Source organism: Suncus etruscus, chromosome 1, assembly GCF_024139225.1.
Source record: "Suncus etruscus isolate mSunEtr1 chromosome 1, mSunEtr1.pri.cur, whole genome shotgun sequence".
In the NCBI taxonomy this organism is placed as follows: Eukaryota; Metazoa; Chordata; class Mammalia; order Eulipotyphla; family Soricidae; genus Suncus; species Suncus etruscus.
Window position 1 is genome coordinate 16,492,507 of NC_064848.1, and position 11,338 is coordinate 16,503,844.

Sequence of the window (11,338 nt, forward strand, 5' to 3'; positions counted from 1 at the left end):
ACCAGAAGACAAAAGAGAAACACAGAATGATAGCGCTATTCTGAAGCACCCAGAACATACACCTTATATACAACTAATACTCAACAATTAAATAACATGGTATAACAGGATAGAAACTCCAAACACGGTAATACTCAACATATATTCGGGAGCAGTGCCCAAAATACATGAAAAAGGAACAACACAAACTCTTGAATACACATTATACCACAAAGAAACCAGCAACAGTAGAAAGAGCAGCATAGAGAGAACAGGTAAGTAATCAGCCTTCTACTACAAAGGCCCATAATAATCCCTTAGGGATTTTATACAGGATCACAGTAAAATATACCACAGGAAATCACTGACTTCAAAGGAAACATCCCATAACACTATGTTTTAATGCCTTAATCTTACTATATTTAAAATAACCTCTCAGCTTTTCTGTCCACAGGCATTCTTGGATACAAAGGGATACAAAACTAGGATGGCATCTCGGCGCTCACTCACATGAGATACCATACCCAGCTTGCACTACGAGAATGTCCCGAGAAAACTCTTTAACATACACTTTATCTCTAGGTTATACCTTCTTTTAGGATTTGAAGCATGTGACCAGTCAGACCACGGAAGCAGCAACTGTGACATACAGACTTATACTACAGGCCCTACTCATCGAACACATTCAAGCAAACTAGCATTCCCTAGTTATTATCTCCTCTCTTTTCACTATATTTTTTCTTTTTCTTTTCTTTTTTCTTTTTTCTTCTCCCTTTCTTCCTAATGTATTTTCTCTTTCTTCTTTCCTACCCCTTCCATATACTTTCCCCTTTCCCCCCTTTGGAAATCCAACTATCCCTTCACCTCTCAATCTCACCCAGACCTCCCACCATATTAAAACTCTTCACCTTTAGTTTTTAATCCATTAGGCATCATGACTGACCTCCTACCCCAATGAACCAGTACCCAGCACCCAAGCAAAAGGACACCCAGTCAAACCCACACCTCGCTCCTGCAAGAAAAGGCAACCAACTCCCCTGCGGACTCATGCTGCAGGGCCCTCCCTACCAAATCCCCCTACCGTGGACTGTTACTTGAAACCGAATTTATCTCTAAAAGTATCCCCAATGCAAGAACTCCTACAAGACCTCCCTGCTGAAAAATCCTTTACCAGTCTCGAGAAGATCAGGGGCTGTGATGGAAAGGTGCCTGGGAACCTACAAACCACAAGAAAATCCCAAAAGACAATGGGGAAACCTATATTTGCAACATAAGTATAAGACCGGTATTGCACCATCTCTTTACCTGCTTTTCCCCAAAAGTAAGGTAGTCTCATGCATCACATGATTTCTTTAATTATTTTATTTCATTTTTTGTGGGTTTTTTTTTGGGGGGGGTCACACCCGGCAGTTATTCCTGGCTCCAGAAATTGCTCCTGGCAGGCACGGGGGACCATATGGGATGCTGGGATTCGAACCGATGACCTCCTGCATGAAAGGCAAATGCCTTACCTCCATGCTATTTCTTTGGCCCCTGTTAATTCATTTTTTAAATGTTTGTTCTACACATACATATGTGAGCACATATACTTTTATTCCTAATTTTATCTTGTTTGGATGTGTGACCTGTTTCTGTTTTTTTCTCTGCCCAGCCCCAAATGTACTGGTAATATAAAGTAGCACCATTTCTCCCTGCAAAGGCACACTAAAAAAAGGGGAAATCTTACATATAAAAAAGAGCTCTTATCTATTAGAGATAAGAACTCATACTTGTTTACAATACAGGAATATCTCCTAACTTGAAAATATGTCATGCAGACCCAACTTAGACCTCAGGTGATTAGACACCATCCGTCCTGTCTTGAACCCTGAATCCCAGACATAGAATCAACACAGTTCTTCACAACAGCTACAGAAAACAAATCCCATCCGGGACATCCTTAATACCGCTGGGCCACCAACAAGTGCCAGCTCTAATATGATATCCTGACAACGAGAAAATGGGAACAACTTGACCTAAGAACAGGTTATCCTACCTCACCAGCTAACGATAAGACAAAATCAGAAGACTTGTACCCTTTTGTCGGTCCAAAAGCCAAGATCGCGATTTACAGATAACTGGCTGCTAGAACCATGACTGGACTGAATATATCTTGAGACCAATAAGAAAGCCCTAGTCTAGGGTTTGAACTATGACCCGCACAACAACCATGATCCCCAGTTCCAAAGTCCGTCAGAGACAATCGCAATGGAATGGGGCTTCTGGAAACACAATGAAAGACGTTATCCTAGGTTCCATCCTAGGATCAGTGCAAAGACCAAGACCACCAACCACAGAAGATGGATTAAAATGATACTGAGGGAACAGAACTTCTAGAACCACAAAGAAAGACTTCATCATAAGTCCCAATCCTGGACCTGTGCAGATACTGAGATCTATAGATACAGAGGTCTTATTTCATCACCCAGGATGGAGCAGAAATTTTCCAAACACCACAAAAGCACCACCGGTAGAGTAAATGAACTTGAATAAAGTCTATAGTTAATCCAGTGACAATATACCCCAAGGGTGGAGAAACCCCATAGCGCTAAGGCCAAGTGAATTCCTTTTCGAATTACCCCAATATTTACTGTGCCAGTGCAGGAGGGGAAAAAAGGCAAAATGCACAAAACATTTTTATCTTTTATATATTATTTTTTCTTCATTTATTATTATTTTTTTATTTTTATTTACCTCTACTTTTTGTCGATTTCTTTGTTTTGGTGTGGTTATTGAAGTTGTCCCCATTTATATTTATATTGTTTTCTTCTTCTTTTCTTTTCTTTTCTTTTCTTTTCTTTTCTTTTCTTTCTTTAGGTGCTCTGCCATGTTTTTTAACTTAAGACCATGGCTTTTTTTTTTTTTTTTTGTGGTGCCTATTGTTATCACTGGAGTGCTCACTGGATATTTGACTCTTCTTTTTGTACTGTTGGGTGTTTCACCTTCTTTTTCTCCTTCATCTCTCAAACCGACGATGAGAGCCTCTAGAAGGATTCCCCCATTTTTGGCATATTAGACTTTTACCCCAGTTTATTACTTTTCTCTTCTTCAAATAAAACCACATAACATGAAAAAAAATGATCAGACTTAAACACCAAATCTAAAGCAAATGACAACAACCCAATCTACAACAAGCTAGACACAGAGGGGACCACTTATACTAGTAGCTGGGTGGGGGGTAAGGAGGATATGGGATGCATACTGGGAACGGGGGTGGAGGGAGGACAACTTTGGTGGTGGGAATTCCTGGATTCAATGTCAATATGTACCTAAAATATTACTGTAAAAGATATGTAATCCACTTTGGTCAAAATAAAAATTATTATTATATTAAAATTGTGCTTTTAAATGTTTCACATGCATTTTTCAAAATGTATCATGAACTTCTTATTCTCAAGAAAACATTGTAAACAGAAAGATGAATAATAAATTCTTGAGGACCAACTTATCAATTGAGAGAAAACAATATAATATTGCTATGATTATTGTTATGCTTCTACATATTCTCATTAAGGTAGCCATTTAAAATAATGGCACTAAAAGTGTATCAAATTAGAATAATAATTAAACTATAACTAAGTTAATAATTGCTTAATGAGAACCTTTTTCCTCTAGTGCAAAGCTAATATCAGAATTAGAAGTAATAACATAAATATTTTACTTTTAAAAATTAATGAGTCTTATGATGAGACTCTCTTCCTTTCCCACAACCTCCTTTCCCTTCTCTTCTTTCCCCTTTCCCTTCCTTTTTGCTTTCTCATTTCCTTTTATTTTCCCTTATCATTTTCTCCTTCCTTCCCATCCCCTCTTTTCCATTTCCTATCTATTCCCCCTCTTCCCCTTCCCTTCCATTACCCTTTTCTCCATTTCCCCTTTCTCCCTCATATTCCATCGTTTCCCTCCTCTCCCCCTCTTCTCCTTCTTTTTCTCCTTCATTTCTCAAACCGACGATGAGAGCCTCTTCTCCCTCTTCTCCCTCCTCTCCCATTCCCTTTCCTCTCCTCCCATTCCCTCCCCTCCCTTCCCTTCTCTTATTTGTATCAAGAGCACTGCATTATTTAGCTGTCAGTTACCTCAATTTGCTAAACATTAAATAGTTCAGTATGTATCACTACTTTTCTTTGCATCCTTAGAAGGGATACAATAATCTATGATGTAAAATCCAATTCTCCCCTAATTTATGAAAGTGGGAACAATATTCCATCTTCAGAATGCTTTGTAAGAGGATTTCAGATTCAGGCATTAAAATCTTTATGGCATCCTCAAGAGAAGATGAGAGGGTTAGCTTGGCAAATCCTGGTGAATCAGTTATACAGGGAACAGAATATAGGTCTCTGCATACCTAGCACATGATCAAGAATACGCAGAGTGCCCATTGGAGTCACTTGAATCATGAGCGCTGATTGGAAAAGGGGCAATAGCACACTGGATGCTCATTATTGATTCCCTATAGTAATCTATCACTGTTTCTCTCCAACTGCATATAAAACACACTGAAGGGTATCAAATCACATAAGAGCCTAGTGATGCCCTTATTTAGGTGAGATCATTATTCTAACTCCTTGACCTCCCACTGTCTAAGCAAGCAGCCCCAATCTTCCTTTTGCAGTGCTGCATCCTAAAAGCAAATCGAAGCTACAAAACCATTGTGGGCTTACAAGGGACCATCAATTGCTGATGATGGCATTTGATAGCAATCATGTCAAATGTATACAACCATACCCCAAGTTTACAATGATACATTAAGTCATAATGCGACTATTTATATCACCATAAAGGAAGTTTATGGTGATATAAATAGTCATGCTAATGACATTAGCAGCAGCACTCAGTGGTATCACAGCTGCTGAATGCCACTTTCATGCCATTGCTATTGCTATTTATATCACCATAAACTTAGGTAGTCAAATTTGTTATATATGAATATAGAGAGAAGATGGATATCTGTGTCCAATGTTCAAATCTAGGCTCCTGTAACACAGATGACCATCTCTCTCCGTTGTAAAGATAGTTGTTGCATTACATTTGGTGTTAGCATCACATTATTTCTTTAGTAGCTACAGTAGAGCATATCTAATTTCAACAATTCTTTCATTTTCTAGAAAACATTATAAAATATCTAAGAAGGTGCAAGCCACAGCTGCTGGCATACTTACGATCTCCTTGGCAGCGTAGGGGACCCACACTCAGTTTGGCTTCTGAACCTGGGCGATCAGTGTCTCCCACCACCACCTGGTTCACAGGTAGATGATCTTTGTAAGATAAGAAGCCAGCATCTTTCCTCCTGAATCACAGAGAAAGACAAAAAAGAGCAGGAGGCTGAGTTAGAGACATGTCTTCTCTGAGAAATTGTTTATGTGTCTAGTAATTGACCCTATTTTAGTAAATCTTCCACTAAATTCTCTAAGTAGAATCAGAGATCACGCTATGTCTCTTTGAGAAATAGCACTTAATTCCAGATAGCCTGTAACATTTTTACCTTCTGAAAAACAGATTAATACTCATTTTTTTTCAGAGAGGCCCTACTAACATGATGCAGCTATCTTTAGGTTGAAATAACACAAGGTCAAGCTCAAAACCCACATCATATGCTGAGCACACTTGCAGTTGGCTGTTGTCATGGAATCAAAAGTTCAGCAAAGTCAATTTGATCTTTTGAATAATATATGAAATGAAACCCCATATAAAATACTCCTGTGTCCTTAATTGCTTTGAAGCAGTTGCTTTAGAGGTTTGCTTGCCTGCTGTGCTAAATAGACTACTTTTTGATCCTTGATCCTGTGTATCTTAACAAGGGAGAAAGTTTACATGAAGTTTCCAACACAAATCAGGTGGTCAGAAAGTGTCTATTTTCATCCATAATGAGGGAAGTTACTGAATTCCCAGGCCAATCTGATTTTTCAGCTGGATTCTGTCTTCTGCTTACCCAATACTTGGTTTGAATTCTTATAAATCCACTCTAAATAAAGCAAAAAGACAAGGATATAGAAAAGTTCTGATCCCAGATGGTAAAAAGAAATCCAGGGAATTTTTTCCTTTGTGTTTTGCTTTTATTTTTGTTATTGGATTTTGAGCTACATACACCCAGCAATGCTCAGAAGTTGCTCTGGCTCTGCACTCAGGACTTATTCCTTATTCTTGGATTGACTGGATGAAATGAGAATTCCCTACAAGCTATATTATCATTCTGGCTACATCTTTTTTTTTTAATTTTGGATTTTGATCTATACTTTGCTCTTTGCATTCAATAATCACATTTGTCATGGTACGAGGACCATATGAGGTGCCAGGAATCAAATGCTGGTAGGTCTTGTGCAAGACAGGTGCCCTACCTATTATCTCTGGTTCCCAGGTAATATTTCTGGGGGTAGACTTAAAGATGTTCTTGGGGTTGTATCCTAGGACACTTAATTGTAACACACACTTATATTTTCTGCTTGGACACAAACCATTGCCTTGTCATCACTCTGCTACAGATGAGTAATCTCTCTATAGGTGGGAAACACAAATTATCATGAAAACATGCCACAAATTTATTCTTCTATGCATATTTTATACAGTTCATTTGAGTTAAAAATGCAATTCTGGAGATGTATATAGACATACACACACACATATATCTGACTACAGAAAAAAACCTTGATTTTGGTGATAGAAACATAAAATAGACAAGTCAATAATCAGGTGTGCTATTTGCATCTTTTGGAAAATAGAGAACAGAAAGCAGAGGGGAACTGACTTGGCTGACTACTTTTTACAGTACTCTGTTAAGAGCAATTTCTTATCTCTCTGACTTTCTAGAAAGCCAGTGAATGTACATTTCCTTATATATTAGTACCAACTGAAACTCAGATGGAAGCAGACAGCAGCCTCACCCAAGCATATTTTATATAGGCTCAGCCATTCATCATGCTCTGGTTTTCTAAACAAAGATAGAAGTCTTCAAAATAAAAAACAAATTAGATGATCATGCCAATAAGTACTAGATATTTTGCAGCAACTAGTGTCTTGGTTTCAATGGTCTTTGTGGAATCTTTTTAAAATCTAATATAATGTTACAGGAGCCATAGCAATAGCACAGCAGTAGGACATTTGCCTTGCACATGGGCTGACCCAGGAAGAACCTGGGTTCAATCCCAGTCATTCTATATGGTCCCCTAAGCCAGAAGTGATTTCTGAGTGCATAGCCAGGAGTAACCCCTAAGTGTCCCCAGGTGTGGTACAAAAACAAACAAAAAATTAGTCAATATTTATAAATAAAGTTTTATTTAAACATAGTAAAAATTGTCTATGGGCCATCTTTGTGTCACAACAGTGAGATTTAGCTGTTGTGTATAGAATATGTGTCCATCAGAACTTAAACTATTTGTTATGTTTGCTTCAAATTTTGCCAACACTTGCTGTACATCATTATTCATTTGCCCTTTTGAAGATATTGAGCAAAGATTTTACTATCACGGTAGGCAATTGCCATCTACCAGGTATCTAAACTGTGGGTTTTAGAAATAGGAGGATTATCATCAAGGCAGGAAAAGAAATCACTTAAAATTTTTAATCTATTTAATACCACTGAGAAGTAAATCAATGTGATGTTTTGATTGACTGCAGAGTAGGACACCTTTAGTATAACAGATATCTGTTGTAAAGGAGGGTACTCTCTTTGTTAACTGCCCCTCTATCTCTAAACTGGCATAATTAGTGAGAATAGTCCTAACATTCTGTATGGGACAATGTTCCTGAAGATGAGAAAGTGCAGAGTTCAGTGGATTTATAGACATGTCAGCATATCTCTTTAGAGTTATTATCACACAGTCTCCTCATTTTTTGCATTTATATATATAGAATCAGTGTGTATCCTTTTATGTCTACCTCAACCTAATATTACTGATTTTCATTATGTTATTTATTTATAAAGTTTTCTGAACAAAATAAAGCACTATATTATAAAAATGTAAAATGAAAATTGAACATCAAGACCATATGTTCTCGTTTGCCACTTAGCTGTTTCCAGTGTTTGGTTACTATTAATAAGGCTGTTATTAATGTTATTATTAATATATACATTTATATTGAGCAATGACCCCAATATAGATAATACTTTAATTTTGGTAGACAATTTATATATGTTTCGGTGACATATTTAATAAACATTTTATACATGTTTATACATACTAGTATGTATTTTAAACACTTATGTGAATATACATTTCCAATAACAGTGTGAGAATTCTTGTTCCTCAACATCTTTGGCAATATTTGGCACTGCTAATTAATTCATTTATGAGTGGAGAAATGTTAATAGGAGGAGCATTTTTAATGATCGTTATTTAAACATGGTGATTAAAAATATGATTGTAGTTGTATGATTTCAGTCATGTAAACAACACCCCCCTTCACCAGTGCAACATTCCCACCACCAATTTTGAAACTAAATGCACTTGCATGTAATACAAGTAACACATTTCAATTATGATAAACCATAAAGTATAAGAGAGGCAGATCTTTAAATAACTAATCCAAGACTATAAAACTATAATATGAACTCAATCATATTATAGTTACCAAACTTTTAATTAGTATTTCATAAAAATAATCAATATTTTAAAAATAATATTAATTAATAATAAATTTAAATTTATTTTATTGCACATAAAATAGTAGTTTACTAAAATCATCATATTATTTTATTTCTTTGGCATTGGGAGGGTTTCCTGCATCAAACTGAGTGTCGTAGATAGGAGAGCATGTCTGTGCCACTATGTTGCATTCTCAGCTCCACAACCAGTAAATTATGCAATATTTATTTGTGTTTTCAAGTTTTTCAATAAAAGGGTAAAGATAAGAAATATGAAAGCTACTGCTTAATTCATTATAAAAATGTAACACATAGTACTTATGTTATTAAGCTGTTTCCTTTATTTTCTTTTTGGTGCAGGGCAAATCTGGCAATGCTCAGGGCTGACTCCTGTCTCTGCAAATAGGATTACTACTAGCAATGTTGGGGACCATATGGAATGATGAAATTGAATCCAGGTCAGCCACATACAAGCAAGTAACTTATCCATATTAAGCTGTTTCTTATAGCAATATCTAACTAGTCTAGAGACCAGTTCTTTCATGCAGGTATTATTCCCCCAATGTACTGCTGAGTAGGATTAGAACCAGAGAATCATCTTAATCACGTGACTAAGGTGACCTGGATCCAAAGCTAAAATGCTCCCAAAACACTACCCTTTGTAAGTTATAAGTTCAGAGATACTGCACATTTGCAATTATTAATTGAAGTTTGTTGACATTTGTAAAAAGTTTTTAATTCAATTTAAAATTACAGCAGATATTCCAAACCAAACCAAGAGAGTAAGAAAATCATATCAGCTGAGGGGAGAAAAATTTTACTTTCTCATTTTTTTTTTAGTTCACAAGTTTATTATGAAAAACACTGCAGTGCTCTTGTGCAGTAACATTGTCTTACAGGAAGGGGGAAGGGGGAACAGTTCTGTTCAACTCACTAGGTCCTGACAACAACAAAGAACAACATGAGACTGAGATTTAAGAAGGGAAGTAAACTGAGTGCAGACAAATCATACAATTAAATTAAACAGTATCCCTGAAAAGAAACAAAATGATTTCGAAAACTCACAAGTAGAGGGGAGGCCTTGGTACTTATTTTAAAAATGTTCATTAAGCTCCAATGATTGTTTACTGCTATCCGTATCTACAGTCATGCTGAGTAAAGCTATAGCTAAATGGACATTAAATTGTATTCACGAGGTGTTAATGTTTACATCGTATTATCTGCAGTCTCTCAGAGAAAGCAAAAGTAACTACAAATAGCGCTATGCCAGAAACTGGTATCTTGACCAACAATGTCACTTCAGCATGCAATGAACTGGTGGTTCATTCTAAAGTGGTCACGGCTGTTGATGACAAGAGGCTTTGTATTTTTATATGGCACATCTTTTGGTCCATGTGAAAACAAGTTTTTGATTGTTAACTTATTCTGACACTTTGGAGTTACTGTTGCTCTTCCCATTTCCAGTAGGTCAATCTATGGTTCATGGCAATACTGTACAAGATTAGATTTCCATTACAGGAAGTAGTCTGGGGTACGCCGAGAAACATGGGGCTCGCCTCTGCGAGGAGCTGGGTCAAACTGCAAGAAAGAGTATTTTAGAGTATCATCAAGTTCCATAATTGCAGCTTGATTACCACAATGATAACAATATTTTGGAGCGCTGGAAATCGTTACTACATTCCGGTCATGGCACCAGTTATATCCCCCTCCATCACCAGCTGGTGGGCTCTAGACACCAATGTGAGACGACCATTGGCATGATTAAACGTCTCAGAAATATCTTGCCTAAAGGTGTAGCCAGCTCCCCGGGGAGATATACTCCAACCGCCACGTTAATCTGGATCTGACCATAGCAAGTCACACATGGGACCCTAGAAAACCAAATTAAATTATAAACTCATGGGGAACTTCCTGTAGACGATCAAGTGCTCTGATGTGATCCAGTGTATCTATAGATGGTGAGAGGCCACCATGTAGACAGAAGAGCTGCCCATCCACCAAGGCAGTGAGAGGAAGATAGTCAAAAAGATCTGTAAAATATTTCCAAACATTTGCATCTCCATATTTCCTTAAACATTCATCATAGAAACCATATACTTGTGTGATCTGTCTGCTCTCATGATTTCCTCGAAGAATAGTGATGCGCTCACGATAACGAACCTTAAAAGCTACAAGCAGAGTAACTGTTTCCAACGAGTAATATCCTCTGCCAACATCATCTCCCATAAACAAGTAATTTGTATCTGGTGATTTGCCACCAATTCTAAACAGTTCCATGAGATCATGAAATTGACCATGCACATCTCCACAGACGGTGATGACTGGACATGTAACCTCTTGCACATTGGACTCTTTTGTCAGGATTTCTTTAGCCTTCTCGCAGAGGCTCTTGACCTGCGACTCCGACAGCTGCTTGCACTGGTTGAGCTGCTCGGTCCGCTGGTCCAGCTCCTTGGTGAATACCTTCTCGTCCATGGCCCACACCGGCTGCTGCTCTGGGCCACACTCACATGCCGCCGCCTCGCTGCCACCTAGCCGCCGGCTCCCGACTACCGATTACCTGGCCAGACCACGGACTGAGCGCTGGGCCTGCGGGGCCTCGTGGGGCAGCAGAGCTTGGCCGCCCGCCATTGCTCCAGAAAAAGCTCAACTAGGCTCGCCTCGCCTTTAGTGCTCCGGAGCTCTCGGCTGCTCTGTCACTTTCTCATTTTTTGATCACAGAATTAATCAGGTCTCTGGAGATTT

The 11,338-nt window shown here is 37.9% G+C and overlaps 1 pseudogene; it reads right to left on the reverse strand.

Annotated features, from left to right (window-relative positions):
* Window positions 1-9,408: 9,408 nt before the first annotated feature.
* Window positions 9,409-11,078, reverse strand: LOC126003144 (serine/threonine-protein phosphatase 2A catalytic subunit alpha isoform-like; annotated as a pseudogene).
* Window positions 11,079-11,338: the final 260 nt, after the last annotated feature.